Source organism: Pinus tabuliformis, chromosome J (assembly GCF_031772625.1).
Source record: "Pinus tabuliformis cultivar Carrire ecotype Pingquan chromosome J, CPIR1, whole genome shotgun sequence".
Taxonomy (NCBI): Eukaryota; Viridiplantae; Streptophyta; class Pinopsida; order Pinales; family Pinaceae; genus Pinus; species Pinus tabuliformis.
This window is the reverse complement of record NC_142295.1, coordinates 959,322,555-959,341,257: the sequence shown is the minus strand read 5'-3', so window position 1 is coordinate 959,341,257 and position 18,703 is coordinate 959,322,555. Positions and strand designations below refer to the sequence as shown.

The window sequence follows — 18,703 nt, the reverse complement described above, 5'->3', positions numbered from 1 at the left end:
GCCGCCACATCTTGTGTCTCTTGTCTTGGCTTGTTTTCTGTCGATCGTTTAATGTTCTATCTGCACTTTACTTTATGTACATGTAATTGCTAATCGGTGGAATATAATAAGAAAAAGAAGTAAACTGTTATAAGCATAGAACATACCATAACTTAACACGAACGAAGATCCAACTTGGTGAAGTAAATTGATCCATGCAATTCATCCAGTAATTCATCAATGACAGGAATGGGGAACTTATCTTTAATAGTGAGCTTGTTGAGCTCCCTATAATCTGGACACATGCGCCATGATCCATCCTTCTTGTGCACCAATACTACTGGAGCAGAGAAAGAACTTTGACTTGGTTGAATTATACCAGCCTCTAGCATTTTTGCAACCATACGTTCAATTTCACTTTTTTGGACATAGGGATATCTGTACGGCCTGATGTTTGGAGGAACACTTCCTGGAATCAGATGAATAGCATGATCATGATCACGCATAGGTGGGAGACCTTTTGGAGTCTCAAATACCTTGGAATGATTGTCCAGGACTTTTTGGAGATCTGGAGAAATAGATGATTCTGATGTGGAAACATCTAGCGAACATAATTGTGCAATTACACCTTTTTGCTCCTTTTTTAGAAGCTTTGTCATACCATTAGAGCTGATTATCTTTCCTGGTTTCCCTACAATACCCCTTAATTCAACTTCCTTTCCTTCCGTAGAAAATTTGATGAAAAGTTCTTGAAAATTAAAAGCTATTGTACCCAAGGATTGTAGCCATTGGACTCCTAGTACAACATCAGCACCTCCCATTGGAATGGAGAGCATTGGGCTAGTCAATACATATTCTACCATGAATAGCTTGATATTATGGCACCTTCCAGAGCAATTTATTGTTCCTCCATTTGCAATCATCACTTGACACTCTGGTGCTGGATATAGGAAGCAATTCAATTCTTTTGCTACCTTACAATGAATAAAATTGTGGGTGCTTCCTAAATCAATCAACACTATTACCTTTTTCTTCTTGATTTGTCCTTCTATCTTGATGGTTTGAGGAGTGGTAATTCCCGCCAATGCATTACAAGATATGGTCGGATTTATTTGTTCTTCATCTAGGCTTTGTTCCTGGAGTATATCTTCTTCTTTTGACCTTTCTTGCTCCTTTTCTTCTTCCTCTTCACAATCTATGTTGAATAATTTCTTCTCAGCACACTTATGACCTTTAGTGTATTTGCTATCACAACTGTAACAAAGCCCTTTTGCTCTTTTTTCTTCCAATTGTTGTGGTGTCAACCTTATAGGTTGTGGAAGACTCGGGGCAACAACACTTCCGTCTTTATAGTTGTGAGTGGTATGCTTCCTGGTTGCCATAATTTTGCTTTCCATTTTTCTTGCTAACCTGAATGCCTTCTCTAATGAATCAGGTTCCCAAAGGCGAACATCATGTTGGATATTATCCTTTAAAGACCCTATGAACACATCAATCCTATGCTCCTCTGGAATATCTTTTACCCTTATGTTCAATTTTTGGAACTCCTCAATGTGCTCCATTACTGAACTCTTTTGTTTGAGACTTATCAATTGACTAAAAAAAGTGTTACTTTTTGTATCTTCATAATGTGCTATCAATTCTTCCGTAAAAATTGCCCAAGTGATAAATTTTTTACGAGAGCAAAGCCATTGATACCATACAAACTGATTTTGTTCCAAATATACAGTTGCCATACGTACCTTTTGTGTGTTTTGCACATTATTGAGATCGAAAAACTGCTCCATCTGTAATATCCATGTGGCGGGATCCTTGCCATCAAACTTCCTCATATCGATTTTTGGAATATGGTGGGTCTTTGATCCAACATTAGCGTCTATGGAATCATGATTAACATTACTTTTGTTCACATCATGAGTTTCCTTTACAACCTTTTCACCATTAGTAAGTATTTCTTGCAGAATATTTGTCAAATCTGTCTTCAAATTTGCCATGTCTGTCTTCAAATCTGTATTCCATGTCTCTCTTCAAATCTGTCTTCGAATCATCCATCTTAGCTTCCATGCCCTTTATCTTAGATTCCACGCCACTTATCTTAGCTACTGTTAGCTTTTGTGAGCGTGACATTTGTTGCACTTGTTCTTGTAATTTTGATATATCATGTAGCATTTCTTCCTCTTCTTCATGAGTCATGCTAGATCTTTGAGGTTCCTTACTAGGTGTTTGCATTTTCTTTCCTCGGGGCATCAGTTACTGATAATAATGCTTTACTATGCCCTTTGAATTCCGTTAAACCAAGCTTACACAAAAATTTAAAAAAAACTACACACTTTTTTTCACTTTATAGAAGCCTGATATTGAATCTGATGTATCTCTGTAATTTTAGATCATCCAATTCTGAAATTGCGACCTGTAGTAGCCTTCTGCGTCCTCTTTCCAATGCCACAAGTCTGACCCAAATTGGATTCTCCAAGGAAGAGTTATGTGAAATCTCCCACAGTGACTTGCTTTTAGACTAGTTCAGTAGAGCGAACTTGTACGACGTACCACGAGTCACTGATTCAACCTTTGAATCTGAAACATGCATACAAGAAACTACAGTTCGTCCTCTTTCTGTACCTTCTTACGAAATTTCAATCTGATCCCCAGAGAGAAAGTTATGACGATTTTCCCCAGGTCACCTATTTTGAATGTAATTCAGGAGTCTGCAAAAAGACCAACCTCCTCAGATCATATCTCCGCAAATATCACGCGAAAAGCTCTGAAATTCGGACCCAAGGTTCAACGCGATTTCTTCTCAAATGGGTTTTTTTTGCGACTTCTGAAACGTCACAGAAAAAAAGTTATAGCGAAAATGCCACGATGACCTGTTTAGAGCAGCGAAACCCTAGAATCCAAAGCTCTGATACCAAATGTTATGAAACCAGCTCAAGAAAAGATAGAAAAGATAGATCAACGCCTTAGAATTCAGCCTCTTCGAGGGGGCAACCTCCTTTACATTACATAAATGAACAATTCTTCGATGATACAAATGACAAAACCTCCTTTCTATATATAGGAGTCTAAGGAGTCACAATATAATCCAGCCGACCTAACAATAATAATATAAAGCCACAAAAATAACAATAGAGGGATTCTATGGGGCACAGAAATAACAACATGGGGGTAATAGGGGCACAACAATATAAATAAGGGGTATAACTACAATAGTAATGGGGTAATCACTAGTATTATAGGGACCCAACAAGGATCCTCAAAAGCAGTGGACAAGGGGTTGGCCCCTTGTAATAACCTGTGGTGCTCCAAATGACTGTGGGGGCACACAGGTGTCCTCATGGGTCTGCAAACAAATCGAAGATGCCTGTAGGCTAGGATGATAATGTAGGAGATGCCACATCATCGTAGAAGACTTGGATCATCTGCCAAGTGTATGGTTTAGATTTGGAGCCAATTGGGCATGATGGATCAGGTGCATCCTCCTCGTCCAATAAGTGAACCACGAGCAATCTTTGAATGGCTGTAGGGATCCATGAAGTGCATTTTGCCGCTGTGGAGGCCCATCGCTCTCAATGCACACCCTATATGTGCCACTGTAGCCCACTTTGAAGATTAGGACCCTGTATAGGGAGACCAAACCCCAAATGGAAACCATCTGCAATCCTGCATAAGATCCAATCTGTCCCCTAGGCTTCCAGTACAACAAGTCATTAGAGAAATCGAGTAAATGAGCTTACCTAATCATGGACCACAGGTGGGGAATTCATAATGGCCTGCCCTTCCATAATGGGCTTCGGGATGTGCCAATGTCTCCTAAACTCCTAATGGGTGTTGGGTGAAACTATGTTTGTTTAATCCTGTTGTAGTACTTACCCAACTATTTAATTTGTCAATCCGAAGTCCGTAGACTTACGAGACACATGCAATATATATGCAAGACTGAAGTGGAACTAATCTAATCTAATCTAATCTAAATTACTGAAATCAAATTAATCTAAGAAGGCATTGAAACATTAACTATGAAAGCAGGAAGTTGCATAGAAGAAAAGCGATACAGCATGTGAAGAAGTGAATGGCAACAACATATGTGAGCTCACAACAATGAAACTATGTTAAATTATATTACAATAACTAAATTACAAATCGTAACAATAAAAGAATCAAAGTTAATCTCCATTCTCTATTATTCCTTATTCATCCCTTCAATGAAGAGAGAGCACTCTCTTATATACATGAGGAAGATAACCTTTCCATAATTACATATCAAATATTCTCTCAAGCACTCTCAACTAGTTTCCCGTTATTACAAGATATCATCGCACAAATCTCTCAAACATGATCCCACAAATCTCTCACATATCTTGGATAGATATGCCAACCAAATCCTCCATGCTTTTCTCCTAATTATCTCCTTTAGGAATTGGATAAGATATGTCTCCATGATTTTCTCCTTAGGATAAGATATGCCTCCATGATTTTCTCCTTAGAAAAAGGCTTGCATAATTATCTCCTTGATATGGTGGAGGATTAATTCTTCACATATTTCCTACACATCACAAAACTCACATATTCTTGAGATATATATAAAAATATGTACATTTTCTAATAATTAATCATAAATTCACTTAAAATACAAAAATGAATAAAATGGAAAATAAGAAGGTGAAACCCAAATGTATGTATGAAAGTGATATGATAACAGGTTAATGGGATAATGAAATGTAAGGAATAGTGAAGAAAAAGGTGGATGAAAATATGACATTTCTGAGTCCCAACATCCTCCCCAACTGAACTTGTTGCATGTCCTCATGCAACCATGCATGGGTATCTTTTAAGAACATTTGGCATCTTGAACTTTGGCTTTACATGATGATGTCTTAAATGTTTCCAGGATATGTGAGAGACATTAGTAACAATTTACATTTTTTTATGGTTGGTTCTTGTGTGACAACCATGAATATGGTTGGTTCTTGTGTGACAACCATGAATACAAAGAATGTTGGTTCTTGTGTTAACAACATTCATTTCATTTTCTGTTTTCTTTTCTTCAATAATGTAAACACTCACTGGAAATCATAATGTGCATAAGAAAGCCCTTTTGTAATATTAATGAAGCATGCCAATATTGCGTATGAAACAAAGTGCAACAAAGTATCATCGGAAAATAAATGTTGGTGAATGGTAAATGGAGTGATAGTGGTGAAGAAATGGAATGAATGTAGTTCTCCCCCCCTCAACTGAATTGGTTGCATGTCCGCACGCAACTTAACATGGCGCATGAAAGGAAATGTAGCATGGTGAGGGAATTTTCCAAAATATTCAAGTTAGCATATAAGGAATTGCATGATTAAAGATTAGAAAACAACATACCTCTACTTACCCAAGAATGACGAAGTATGCAATAGGAATGTAGCTGCTGCTGCTGCTGGATCAGGAAAATGTGATTGGTGTTGTTGTAACTGGATCCTGGGAAATGAAGGAATCTGAACTGCTGATGCTGAATCATGGAAAAGATAAATGCTGAAAGTGGTACTGTGGTACTCTCATAGATCAGAATGCATACTGCTGTAACTGCTGAGGGAGTCATGAAAAAGTGTATAGTCTTCACCCGCTACAAACCTGATGGTACAATTCTAAACATGCGAATGAATGTGTCAATGTCGAGCATGAATAGAAATCATTGGATTACCGGCCATTGATGTATGCCGTTAACCAATGCAAGGCAACTCACCATTGATGTCAATGAGTGCCAAGGTACCGGAGTACATCTTGCGAAGTGCGAATGGATGTGTCGAGGTCGAGCCACTTGCAAGATCTGAAGGTCAAGGGACATTGATGTATTCCCATGATCGCCAGCGAGAGAACTTGCCATTAAGGCATGCAAGCCTCTAGGTACTCAAAATGAACTCTAGTCTATTTCCCAGATAAGGTGCTGATGTCGATGAGGCAAGACTTGTTGAAAGGTGGGCCTTAAGGAATCCCACATCAGTCAACACGAGTTTGTACAAAATGATTTGGTAGGACTACAAATGGAAAGAACCCACGGACAAGCAGTGTGGATCAGCATGGCTAGGAAATCAAGGCAATGTAATCATGGAAAGGGAATGAGTTTTATTCAGAAGGCAAACTAGAAGGCAAAAATAAACTGAAAAGGATAAAGGGATGTATGCGATTCAGAAAAATAGGTGTGCATGAAGTCGTGAAAGATAAGGAAATGGAAGATGGGCTGCAACACAAGGATGGTCTAGGTATGTGGAAGGAAAAAGGGAAGTAATCATGACGCGAAAGGTGTGTAGTGGAAAATGTCATGATATGTGCAGTGAAGAATTTGTTCCTTCAAGCGTCCAATGATGCATGTTTCATTGTGATTTCGAAGAATCACTTTGCATACTCTGAAAAACTTAGCACCATTCCTGCATAAAAATTGTCATCTTCGTGTGCCATCTCCATCGATCATTCCTGTATGAAGTGACTTCAAAAACAAATTAGCTCATTTTCAAGAATTTATGAAATGTCCATTTTTTTTTTAATTATTTTCCGAAATAACTCTAATTGTGGATGAAAAAGGTATCACATCGTAATGTTGAGCTTTTTGCATAAGCTTCTCGTTGTCCTACACATAACACCAATCTCATTTCACTTGTTAGTATATGCATCCTAACTTTTGCCCATAAATTCACAAAAAAAAATAAAAATCCAACATACTTTGATTTCCCCCCAACTAGAAATATTGCATGTCCCCATGCAATGTATTCATTGATTGTGCAATACTTTTTCAAAATGTTTTTATTGGTTTACAGGAAAATTGATTTAAAACATTTGAAAAGGCTTTTATATCTTCTTGGGGAAGTAGTTGGTGTTATGAAGTTTGATGTAAATGAATGAGGGCAAATTTTTTTTTTTTTTTGGAAATATGTCAAGTTTATGGGGAAAAATACTGTAGAAAATTTACAACCGTAGCATGCACAGATTGCAACTGGCTCCATAGTATATAATATCAGAAAATGTGCATATCCAATAACATCGCAAACGACAGAACCTTCTATCTTCCAAATTTTGAATGCATGTTATAACAACATTCTGGCTGGAAACAAAAAAAAAAAAAAAAAAAAAAAAAAAAAAAAATCAAAAGAGACCTTCCTCCGAGATAATTATAAGAATGCACTACTTTTGAAAGATGCTTTGCATAGTTCATCTGTAACCAGCATATCGATAATGTGGCAGTCACTAGTAAACGCCAAAAAGGCTTAGCACTCCAACACAATATAGAGATTACCAATTCGTTCGAGAAGCACTTTTAAATTGCCTATAAGAAAAGAGACAACATATTTTAGTGAGAAACATCTGATGGCAAAAATGCAGCGGCAACCATTCTACCCTCTTCGTTAAGAAAATTGAAAGTCAATGCTACATGCCACGAATCAACAGCTTCCAATTTGATGCCATTGGATCGAAGGAAATTTCTAATGCTTGGATCTACTAGCTCAGTTCGCTTTCCACATCCAAGCACCAGTGTCTCTGCAACAGGCCGTATAAGCTGGAAGATTGACAAACTGTCAGGAGTTACCTTACCAAATTGTTTAGGACGCCATGAAAGAATCAAATTGCTTACACAAATCAATGAGCCTTCGTACTTAACTCCATTGGCAATAAATCCTGTGACAGTGCACCTCTCGATGCGAATCTGGTCTTCTGGTACACCAGTTTAAAACATTGATCTGATCATAAAGAGAAAATGCCCGTCTGAGAGAAGGTAGTGGTTGTTTAAAATGGCCCGATGCTCTGTTGCGGAAGGCTTGCATGCGTAAGGGGAGGGCTGTTGTTTTTCGCCATGTGTCCTAAAACTTGCGCAGGGACATAGCACCCGATAGTGGTGCGAATGCTGGTGCATACATTGGAGTGTTATTCCGCCTCCTCATTGTTATCGTAAAAATACTTCCCACTGACTCCCTTAAGCTGAGGATGCAGTGCGACATAGCACTGAGTTGATGCACCCTGTGGAATGTTCTTTAGAGCAAATTTTATAATTTGAGTTTAAAAATCCAAGAATAGTTTGTCTATAACGCAGAATATTAGTGGGAATAGATCCAGGATGAATTGAATTTATAGTCACGTTATCACCGCTTTCTTAAAGCCTCCTTATAAGCTCATTAGCATGGCAAGTTTTGACTGCCCATATGCCAGGAACGCATAGTACCCCGTGGTTTCATTTACTTGATCAAACCGGATACCACTTGAATAAGTCATCCTATGTGCTTCTGATGACACATTAATAATTCTACCTTCAATCTTCCAGCAAAAGATTTGTAGCAAGACATATGTAAACACAGAAGAAAATGCCCAATGTGGTTTGTAGCAAACTGTAGTTCTATGCCATCCTGAGAAAGCTGAAAGGGACATGCCATAATTCCTGCATTATTTATTAAAATGTTCAAAGGAAGATTCAAAGATTTGAATTTCGACTAGCTCTAGAACATCCATTTGAGCAGTGCCAATTTCCTTAATGATAGCGTTTTTGACAGAATTGGCAGCATTTACATTTCTGACTGCCATGACGACATGGGCAGCGGAAATTGGGATTGGGGGCCGGTGAATTTTGCTTCGGACATCCAGAAGTGAGAAAATGGGATCAGAGGGGCCGCCCGGAACTAAAATCCATGTGACAGGATTCACAAAATTTCATGGAGTGGCAGAGAATCCAACGGAGACAATTGTGAACCGGTTGAAGGAATATGTCAATAAACCACGAAAATCAGATCTGGCCACAAAGAAAATCGGATTTTGGCGCAATCTATCAAATTCGGTTCGAAAGAAACCCAATTTTCTCCTAAACCACTGCAAATTTCAGGAAATTTCTCGCAAGTCACCTAATTACCCCCATTCCGGAGAAAACCCATGTCTCAGTTTTTGTTAATTCATCCTGGTTTGTGCAAAAAATCCATTTTAAAATCACGTGTTGAGACTGGTGCGATTTCGTGAAGCTTGTGGCAACAAAAATCAATTGGTGTGGGTGGTGATGGAGTGAGCCATATGAAGGTAAAGAATTCGAGCCATAGATTGGAGAATTGGAGCAAACTGTGATTGGTTGAAATTGGAGGAACCACAGGATGGATAATCAGTCACAAATATATACCGAGCTAACGGTGTTTGCTTCAACTTTGCTGGCCCGCTGTCTACAATCCGTGATTGTCACTGTTGTAACGGACAGATTAATCACCATGGAGCATCCATTGATATATTCAGAGCCGTGAAACGAACTTGAGATGTGTTTGGCAGAGCTTCAATTTCGAATTAGGAAGGTGAGTCGGCGTTATCATGTGTACAGCATGTGGAAAGAGAAAAAGAATACAGTTTAATGGTATGAAATGTGATAAGATTGAAAGCGAGATCACAGGAAATCAGATAAGGTTCTGGTTCGATTGCGCATGATTTTTATGAGGATGCGATGGCAGTTCCCACTCCATTGGTCTTTTACCGTGCTCGTGCAAAGCCCTAAAAATAGAAACTTGGACTAGGTTTGAGGGCCACTATTGTGACAATATTGACTGCGTAGACCCCACTACTTCCAATAGAAGCAAAAATTGTTATGAGCATATGCTCTTGCATGTTAAATGGTCCGGGATTTAATGTGAAATGCCAGTTTGTTCCCGCAGTTGCACAATAATGGAACACCTATAGTGCGCTTAAGTGTAGAACAACACAAATGTGTGGACAAATTACTCGGGGGTGAGTAGATCGAATTGGAAATTGTTGTGTGGATTTGAGTGGGGTGGGTTAAATCACCACTAGGGTTAAGTGTGCTGTCCTCTTCGGGGATGCATTACAGAAACAATTTATTTATTTATTTTTTATTTAATGAATAACTGAAGTTTAGAAAGAAACTAAATTTTCTCTTAATGTTTTTACAAATGGACATAATGATTTGCATATTGAAAGATGTTTTGATCAAGCATAGTGCAAACATTTATTTATTCCTGAAATTAGTCTAAATCATCCCTATTTTCTGATCCTCGAGATCGTACAAAGACGCAGGAGGAGAGCATACTTATGAAAACAAACGCTGAAACCTATTTTCTGATCCTCGAGATCGTACAAAGACGCAGGAGAGCATACTTATTCTAGGTAAAAGCAAAACTGAAAATGAAAGCAAAAACTAAAACTGAAAGCCTACCTACTCTATACTAATTAGAATTTACAAATTAGTTACGTGTAGTTAAACTTCCAATGAAGCCATTCACGTAGCAGTAGCAACAATAGATTCAATAGCAATTTGTCAAATGAAAAATGGCAATATACGAGAGTGGATGAGTCTAGTTGCTGTAACTGCAAATCAACTAAAAAATAAAAAGATGAATCTAATCTAGTACTTACCTGGAACCATTGTTCGATAAAGCTTTGATAAGCACAGTTTCTCTCACTCAGATCATGCTGTAACTTCTGTTCTTCTTCTCCAATTTGCTGCTCTTCTTCCTTGATCTCCTGTTCGAATGGTTGTTCGCCATCAGATACGCAGGATTCTTCAGATGTTGAATCTTCATTTATTTCTTGGGGAGTAGTTGAACCTTTAATTCTTGTCAAGATCTCCTCTTCCAAGGAAGAAGAGATCCCGACTTCTGCTAGGATCTGAGTGAGTAGTTCCAAGCTGAAACTCATTGTTAAGTCATGTTGAAAAAAAACAATGAAAATCAACACACACTAAAAATTGAATTAAAAACAAAAGGATCACAGAAATAATCTTGAATTCAATACTCAATTAAACCCTCTTACAAGGACTGCTCATTAATTGAGTAATCGAATGCTTCAATTATAACCATGAACCATGAATTCATCAAACACTCTTCACAGTTGCGAAAATCAAACACACTTGCAGAAATTAAAATTCACACTTGCATAAATGTAAACACACCCTACATGCCCTGATCCATAAGAGGTCGAGCCCATTACGGTATCTCGAATGCGATGCGTAGGCTGTTCCCCACGTCTTACCGCCTTAACACCTCGGAGTTAGGAACATGTCTAAACACACTTGCATGAAAAATCAAACTAAACTTCAATCCATCGTGCCTCCCCGGCAACGGCGCCAAAATGTTGGGTGAAACTATGTTCGTTTAATTCTGTTGTAGTACTTACCCAACTATTTAATTTGTCAATCCGAGGTCCGTAGACTTACGAGACACATGCACTATATATGCAGGACTGAAGTGGAACTAATCTAATCTAATCTAATCTAAATTACTGAAATCAAATTAATCTAAGAAGGCATTGAAACATTAACTATGAAAGCAGGAAGTTGCATAAAAGAAAAGCGATACAGCATGTGAAGAAGTGAATGGCAACAACATATGTGAGCTCACAACAATGAAACTATGTTAAATTATATTACAATAACTAAATTACAAATCATAACAATAAAAGAATCAAAGTTAATCTCCATTCTCTATTATTCCTTATTCATCCCTTCAATGAAGAGAGAGCACTCTCTTATATACATGAGGAAGATAACCTTTCCATAATTACATATCAAATATTCTCTCAAGCACTCTCAACTAGTTTCCCGTTAGTACAAGATATCATCGCACAAATCTCTCAAACATGATCCCACAAATCTCTCACATATCTTGGATAGATATGCCAACCAAATCCTCCATGCTTTTCTCCTAATTATCTCCTTTAGGAATTGGATAAGATATGTCTCCATGATTTTCTCCTTAGGATAAGATATGCCTCCATGATTTTCTCCTTAGAAAAAGGCTTGCATAATTATCTCCTTGATATGGTGGAGGATTGATTCTTCACATATTTCCTACACATCACAAAACTCACATATTCTTGAGATATATATAAAAATATGTACATTTTCTAATAATTAATCATAAATTCACTTAAAATACAAAAATGAATAAAATGGAAAATAAGAAGGTGAAACCCAAATGTATGTATGAAAGTGATATGATAACAGGTTAATGGGATAATGAAATGTAAGGAATAGTGAAGAAAAAGGTGGATGAAAATATGACATTTCTGAGTCCCAACAATGGGGTTAACCAAGTACCCTATTAGGGTGTTTCTGCTTCTAAAGGGGATAATATATAATATAGTCAAGGTACATCCATCAAAAGGTGGTAACATGTGGTAGATAGGTGAATGAAGTAGGGAATGAGAAGGTGCAACCCTAGGTCAGATGCTGGGGTACAAGGGTAGCTAATAAGAGGAAAGTCCACATTTGGGTTTATAATCTGTAGGAGGGAGCAATCGTGGTACATGCGGTGCCTCGACCTTGATTTTTCCACCTTTCTTTATATGTTTTTTTATGATTTTCTCTGATTAACTGCTCGAGGCCCAAGAGGTTAGAGCATGATGTATAAGATGTAGCAGTGAATTCCCCCCTTCGAGGTGGGGTGGCTCATCGCCCACCAGGGATTGCGACAATCATGGGTTCCTATATGATGAGGGAGGCTCATAGAGCTTGATTGGACTAGGGTGATGGCCATGATGATTGGGTAGAACTCATGTATCGACTTTTTCCCACGTGCTAAATGTTTTTGTCCCAACCATCTTTTGCGTTTGTGGTACTTTTCCTGTTGAATGTGGCCATATATGCTTTTAACTTTCTTTTTAGCTGCATCAACCTCCGGGCTTCATTCCAAGCCATGACCCAACGTCTGGGGAATGGGAAGGGGCGAGTTGACCCTATGTGGACGTAGGTTGGAGAAATGATGGATGGGGTAATAATGAGCGGAAAGAGGGTAATATAAGTGGATAAGGGAGCAGGACCACACAACCAAAATCGGTGTTTCTCGTGAAATACCATCCCTGAATCCAAATGGTCAGTAAAAGAGATCCCACGGGACTAGAATCCAAAGTTAATTCCTTAAAGGGGTCTAGGGGACAGAAGCACAAACCCAACCCATTCTTTCCATCGAATACCCCCATTAATCCATGCCGAGAAGTCTCCATGATAAGCAAAATACAAAACTCAATTTCCAAATGACAAGGCATACCTTTAGATTTAGGAGGCCCACCTTCAAACATTTGATCATGCAAGATGGGCAAGGGACCACATGTCTGACTTAGGTGGCGGAGAAATGGCACAATGAGCTAGCTGATGGCCGCAAGGGTCTGCTCGTTGCCAACTGGGGACCATCTTGGAGAAAAAATTTCTCCTAGGGATATTACCCACACAATGGTGGGTAACACCTAGCTCCAACTGGGACGTGATCTCTCGAAGAAGTGGGCGAAGCTACTTGAACGGGAGGTCACGGGAACTCCAACAATCTCTTGGTTATCGTAAAATTGTCACCTACACATATAATAGATGGAAAAACACTGGGCAACATGCTTTCACGGTGTCTCATGATCACACATGCTAATATGTTAGGCCATAAAATCAACAAAAATATAAATATGTGCGGATTTTAATCTAAGTGCAACAAATCTACCATGAGATACAATATGACGTTATTTCTAATGAGAAAATGAACATGCCATGCATCCTACCCTAACATGCATGTAGTAAGGTTAGTACTAAGTGTAATCATAAAGCTAGTGCAACCAACATATCATCACATCCATATACATATGCTTGTCAGTTTGATTACTCATGTAGGAACGCACAAATCAAATGTGGACATAGTCATATAGCGAGTGAAGCGGGTGGGAGGCGGGAAAATATGATCTCCATTCGAGGTAAAGGGAAGTCTTAGGAGAAAGAAAACTAGTCAATCTAGAGGTCCCAAGCTTTCCTTCTAGGTACAAAATGGTGGAATGAATGATCATTCTCGAGAACTCCTTATCACGGTCATTGTTTGTAATATCATGTTTTGAGGAGGTCACATGGTTGTGATGAGTGGGGAACGAAGGGTGAGAGAAAGAAGGAGTGAAACACATAGGTCTTTCAATGTGATGGTCACATCCGAGAGGGGAGGTCGTAGAGTGATCATAATTCTGAGGATGGGTCAAAGGGAATAAAGTATATTCAATGAAGGGTTCTTTCTTGAAACCATATTCAGAAAGGGGAAAAGGGGCATGGTCACTTGAGGTCATATCAAAAGATATGAGGGAATTACTTGAGGAAGACTCAATGTGGTGAACAAGTGGGAAAGGCAAAGGCGAAGTATCATATTCAACAGGATTTCCCTCCCCACACTCTAAAGGCTCAAGTGATTTGAATACATGGTCATATGGTGAGTAGGTTGGAGCCTCATTTCTTACCTCATTATAAGCATCAAAGATTGGTCTTTCGCTAAAAGGAGAATCAATCACTTCAAACTGTCTTTCTTCATGCAAGGGAAAATAATAATTTTCCTTCCCAAAGGCATCGATGGGTATGTCATCGCAAGTAATGTCCGGGATAAAGGAAAAACCAATCTCAATTTCATCTTCCTTGTCAGTATCGTAAATGGGAGCACAATAAAATTGGGGCCCAACAATATCCCATTTCTCCTTTTCAATGCGGAAATAATTTCCAATGTCATTCTTCAAGGAGCTCACAGGATCGCCTTCCTCAAGGTTTTCAAAAGGAGAGTCAACAGGAGTGATACCCTTGAGAAAGGTAAGGTTAGCCTCGACCTTACTTTCCATAACTTCATTGTCCTCAACACGTGTTCTGAAAATCATCCTGTCTGTCCTGCAACCCCAACAAGGACTCATCTTCTTGCTCATCACTGAGGTCATCTTCATCTTGGTTGGTTGACAAGCGAGACCTCTCTTCTTCTCTCTTCTCTTGAAGAACAATGGCTAAGGTATTTGTTACATGATTATGGTAGTATGTTTCTAGGAGGAGAGCATTAGTAGGGTTTTCTTTATATTCACATTTCACCTTATGAAGCTTTATATCTTCATCATAGAAGTTGGAGAAATCTTCATTAGAATTATATTCCCTTACTACCTCCCTGCATGACCTACTATATTCATCGATTCTTTCTTGCGTGACTTGGAGGCTAGTGGGATCCAATTCTTTGTCATCCTAAGAGGAGGAATTCCCTTTCACCTTGTTATTGATGAGGTTGCCCAGAATATTAACAGCACAAGTTACATGAGCAAGGTCAAGGAGATGACTAGGATCCTCTTCATAAGAACACCTTACTATGTCGAGTTGTACTTCTTGCGACCTATAAAATTTGAGCATGAGTTCCATATCCATGCTTTCCAACATATTTTGAAAAGTTTTAGCATATTCCACAACTTTCCTTTGCAGCTCTTCAATCTCTTGATTATTGAGTTTTTCAAATATAGGACCAAGAGAAATCTCCATTTTCTATGATTTTGCATGTTAAAATTATAATGGAGTCGCCAGGGTGAATTAAAGTGCCTTGATAAATGCTTGCTTCACCCTACAAGCATTAACTTTAAAGTTCAATGAAGAACTAGTGCTTCGTTCTTCGATATGTTGTACGAGGAACAAAACACATGTCTCGTGTCCTGGCAACGACGCCAAAAATGTTACTTCTCAAACTAGCAAGGGACCTAAGGGGAATCCCTAAAGGGAAAATGCTAGGCCAAGGGCAACAAATGGAGTCTTAGCTTACTGTCACTTCAGCTTAGAGTCACCAATTATAAGTCAATGGATATGAGTGACCCAACCCTTTCTGAGAAGGTTTTGAAGGATGGAGCTTGATTTTTTTCTAAGTAAGGTACTATGTGCTTCTAAGGAAAGGACGAGGATTTTGGGGGTTAAGTGTATGAGAATAGGCTTTGAAAGGAGTTTCCCACACCCTAAATCCTTGTTAAAGTTGGTATCCTGGAAGGTTCTTGAAGAATGGTCTTTTGAAGGAGCAGGACCACACGAGGCCAAGTGGACCTGGTCTGGGGTATGAGGAAAGTATGAAATAATCAATGATTTTCTTACCCTAAACAAGGTGGGAAGGATCAAAGAAAGTATTTCGCTCAATGATGTTGCTTTGACCCTGGGAAGTCCTAGCCTTAGCAATGGCAGGGCAATTTTTGGTCCCAGAGCTAGGGCTTGGCTTTTGTCCTAACTCCATCGTCGGAATGTCTTCAAATTTGGAGGAGGGTTAGAGGAAAGGCCAACACATGAGACCCTAGTCAAACTTTTTTAGTGGCTAACTTGTCGGGAAATTGATGCTCTAGGCACCCCAATGTGGCTAGACTTGGGAGAAGGTGAAAGAATAAGTGTTTTAGTGACCATGCTTGGTAGATCAGTGCCTTAATCCTTGGGAGAATTGAGTTTATGTTGATTATGTTTAAGATTTCTTGGTTCCTGGTTAGGCCTCAACTAGGTCAAGTGAAAGCAATTTTGAAACTTTTATACTTCAAGTGTACAAGAGGAATGGCTTGTCAAGGTCAGATTCACCCCTCGGAGATTTCGCTCATAGTACATGGGCCAATACATATAGAGAACGTTATAATAGAGACAATCGCACAATATTAAGCAATAATTTTCATGCAACAAGTAGCCTTAAAATGATGAAAATCCCCTCCAGCATATGTGACAAAAACAACAAGAATAACATCAAAATTTCGTACTTACATGCATTAGAGTATATCCAACCATTCACAAATGACAATAGAGAAGCTCAAAGAGAAGATAGACCAATAACCATACATCAAAATTCATCCATAAAAGCTCCAATTCATCCTCCAGAAAAAGTGCGAAATTCTCTAAAGAAGAGAGAGATCCAATCCAAAGTGATGATGAGAAATGATCTCACCTCACATCTATTTATACACATCTAAGTAGTTCGAATTAGCCTCCTTGGCCTACATAAGCGCCAAAAATAAAATAATGTGCTAATAATACGACCTTTTGGTGACAAGCCCACCAAACTAGCTCACAAATGAAAATGTAAGCCTCCCAAGAAATCAAATTAATCTATATATGTCATAGGGCCCTCTAAGAGCCCTAATAAGGTCCATGAGTGTCACAATGAAGAATAGGACCCTAAAAAGCAATGGACAAGGGGTTGGTCCTTTGTAATAACCTGTGGTGCTCCAAATGACTGTGGGGGCACACAAGTGTCCTCATGGGTCTCCAAACAAATCAAAGATGCTTGTAGGTTGCCCTCAAGTTCTAGCGTGATAATGTAGGAGATGCCACATCATTGTAGAAGTCCTGGATCATCTGCCAAGTGTATGGTGTAGATCTGGGGCTAGCTGGACATGATGGATCAGGTGCATCCTCCTTGTTCAATAAGTGAACCACGAGTATTCTTTGAATGGCTGTAGGGATCCATGAAATGCAATCCGCTGCTGTGGAGGCCCATGGCTCTCAACGCACACCCTATATGTGCCACAATAGCCCTCTAGAGGATTAGGACCTGGTATAAGGAAACCAAACCCCAAAAGGAAACCATCTGCAATCCTGCATAAGATCCAATGCGTCCACTAGGCTTCCAGTACAACAAGTCATTAGAGAAATCGAGTAAATGAGCTTACCTAATTATGGACCACAGGTGGGGACATCATAATGGCTTTCCCTTCCATAATGGGCTTCGGTATGTGCCAATGTCTCCTAAACTCTTAATGGGGTTAACCAAGGGCCCTATTAGGTGGTTTCTGCTTTTGAAGGGGATAATATAGTCAAGGAACATCCGTCAAAAGGTGGTGGCATGTGGCAGATAGGTGAATGAAGTAGGGAATGAGAAGGGGTGGCCTTGGGTCACACGCTAGCGTACAAGGGTAGCCAATAAGAGAGAAGCCCACACTTGGGTTTATAATGTGTAGGAGGGAGCAATCATGGTACATGAGGTGCCTCGACCTTGATTTTTCCACTCTTCTTTATATGCCTTTTTCCTTTTTATGATTTTCTCTGATTAACTGCTCAAGGCTAAAGGGATTAGAGCATGATGTATACGATGTAGTAGTGAATTCACCCCTTCAAGGTGGGGCGGTTCATCGCCCACCAGGGGTTGAGACAATCATGTGATCCTATATGATGAGGAAGGCTTATAGAACCTCATTGAACAAGGGTGATGGCCATGATGATGGGGTAGAGCTCATGTATCGGCTTTTGCCCATGTGTTACATGTTTTTTTTTCCAGCCATCTTTTGCATTTTGTGGTACTTTTCCTGTTGAATGTGGCCATACATGCTTTTAGCTTTAGTTTTAGCTGCATCAACCTTCGGGCTTTATACCAGGCCGTGACCCAAGGTGTGGGCAAAGGGAAGGGGTGAGCTGACCCTATGTGGACCCGATGGAGGAATGTGGACCTAGGTGGGAGAAATGACGGATGGGGTAGTAATGAGTGGAAAGAGGGTAATATGAGTGGATAAGGGAGCGAGACCATGCAACCAAAATCAGGGTTTCCCGTGAAACACCATCTCTGAAACCAAATGGTCAGTAAAAGAGATCCCACGGGACTAGAATCCAAGGTTAATTCCTAAAAGGGGTCTAGGGGACAGAAGCACAGACCTAGCCCATTCTTTCTGCCGAATCCCCCCATTAATCCATACCCAGAAGTGTAATACTCATTTTCAAAATGACAAGGCATACCTTTAGATTCGGGAGGCCCACCTTCAAACATACGATCATGGCAGATGGGCGAGGGACCACATGGCTGGCTTAGGTGGCGGAGAAATGGCACAATGAGCTAGCTGATGGCTGCAAGGGGCTGCTGGCTGTTGGCTAAGGACCATCTTGGAGAAATTTTTTCTCTTAGGGATATTACCCAAAAAATGGTGGGTAACAGGTTTTACTTGAAATTTCTTTTAGAATTATTTCAACTTGAGCTGAAGTCTTGGTTGGTTGGCTTGGAATATATTCAGAAGG

The 18,703-nt window shown here is 39.4% G+C and overlaps 1 protein-coding gene and 2 pseudogenes across 1 annotated transcript in view; 1 reads left to right on the top strand and 2 right to left on the bottom strand.

Annotated features, from left to right (window-relative positions):
* The window catches only part of LOC149230005 (nuclear pore complex protein), a 396,423-nt gene that overhangs the window by 98,524 nt on the left and 279,196 nt on the right, over positions 1–18,703 (top strand). The gene's annotated exons all lie outside the window — the stretch shown is intronic.
* On the bottom strand, positions 7,105–7,778 carry LOC149230008 (uncharacterized; annotated as a pseudogene).
* LOC149230007 (short-chain dehydrogenase TIC 32, chloroplastic pseudogene) lies at positions 7,794–14,592 on the bottom strand (annotated as a pseudogene).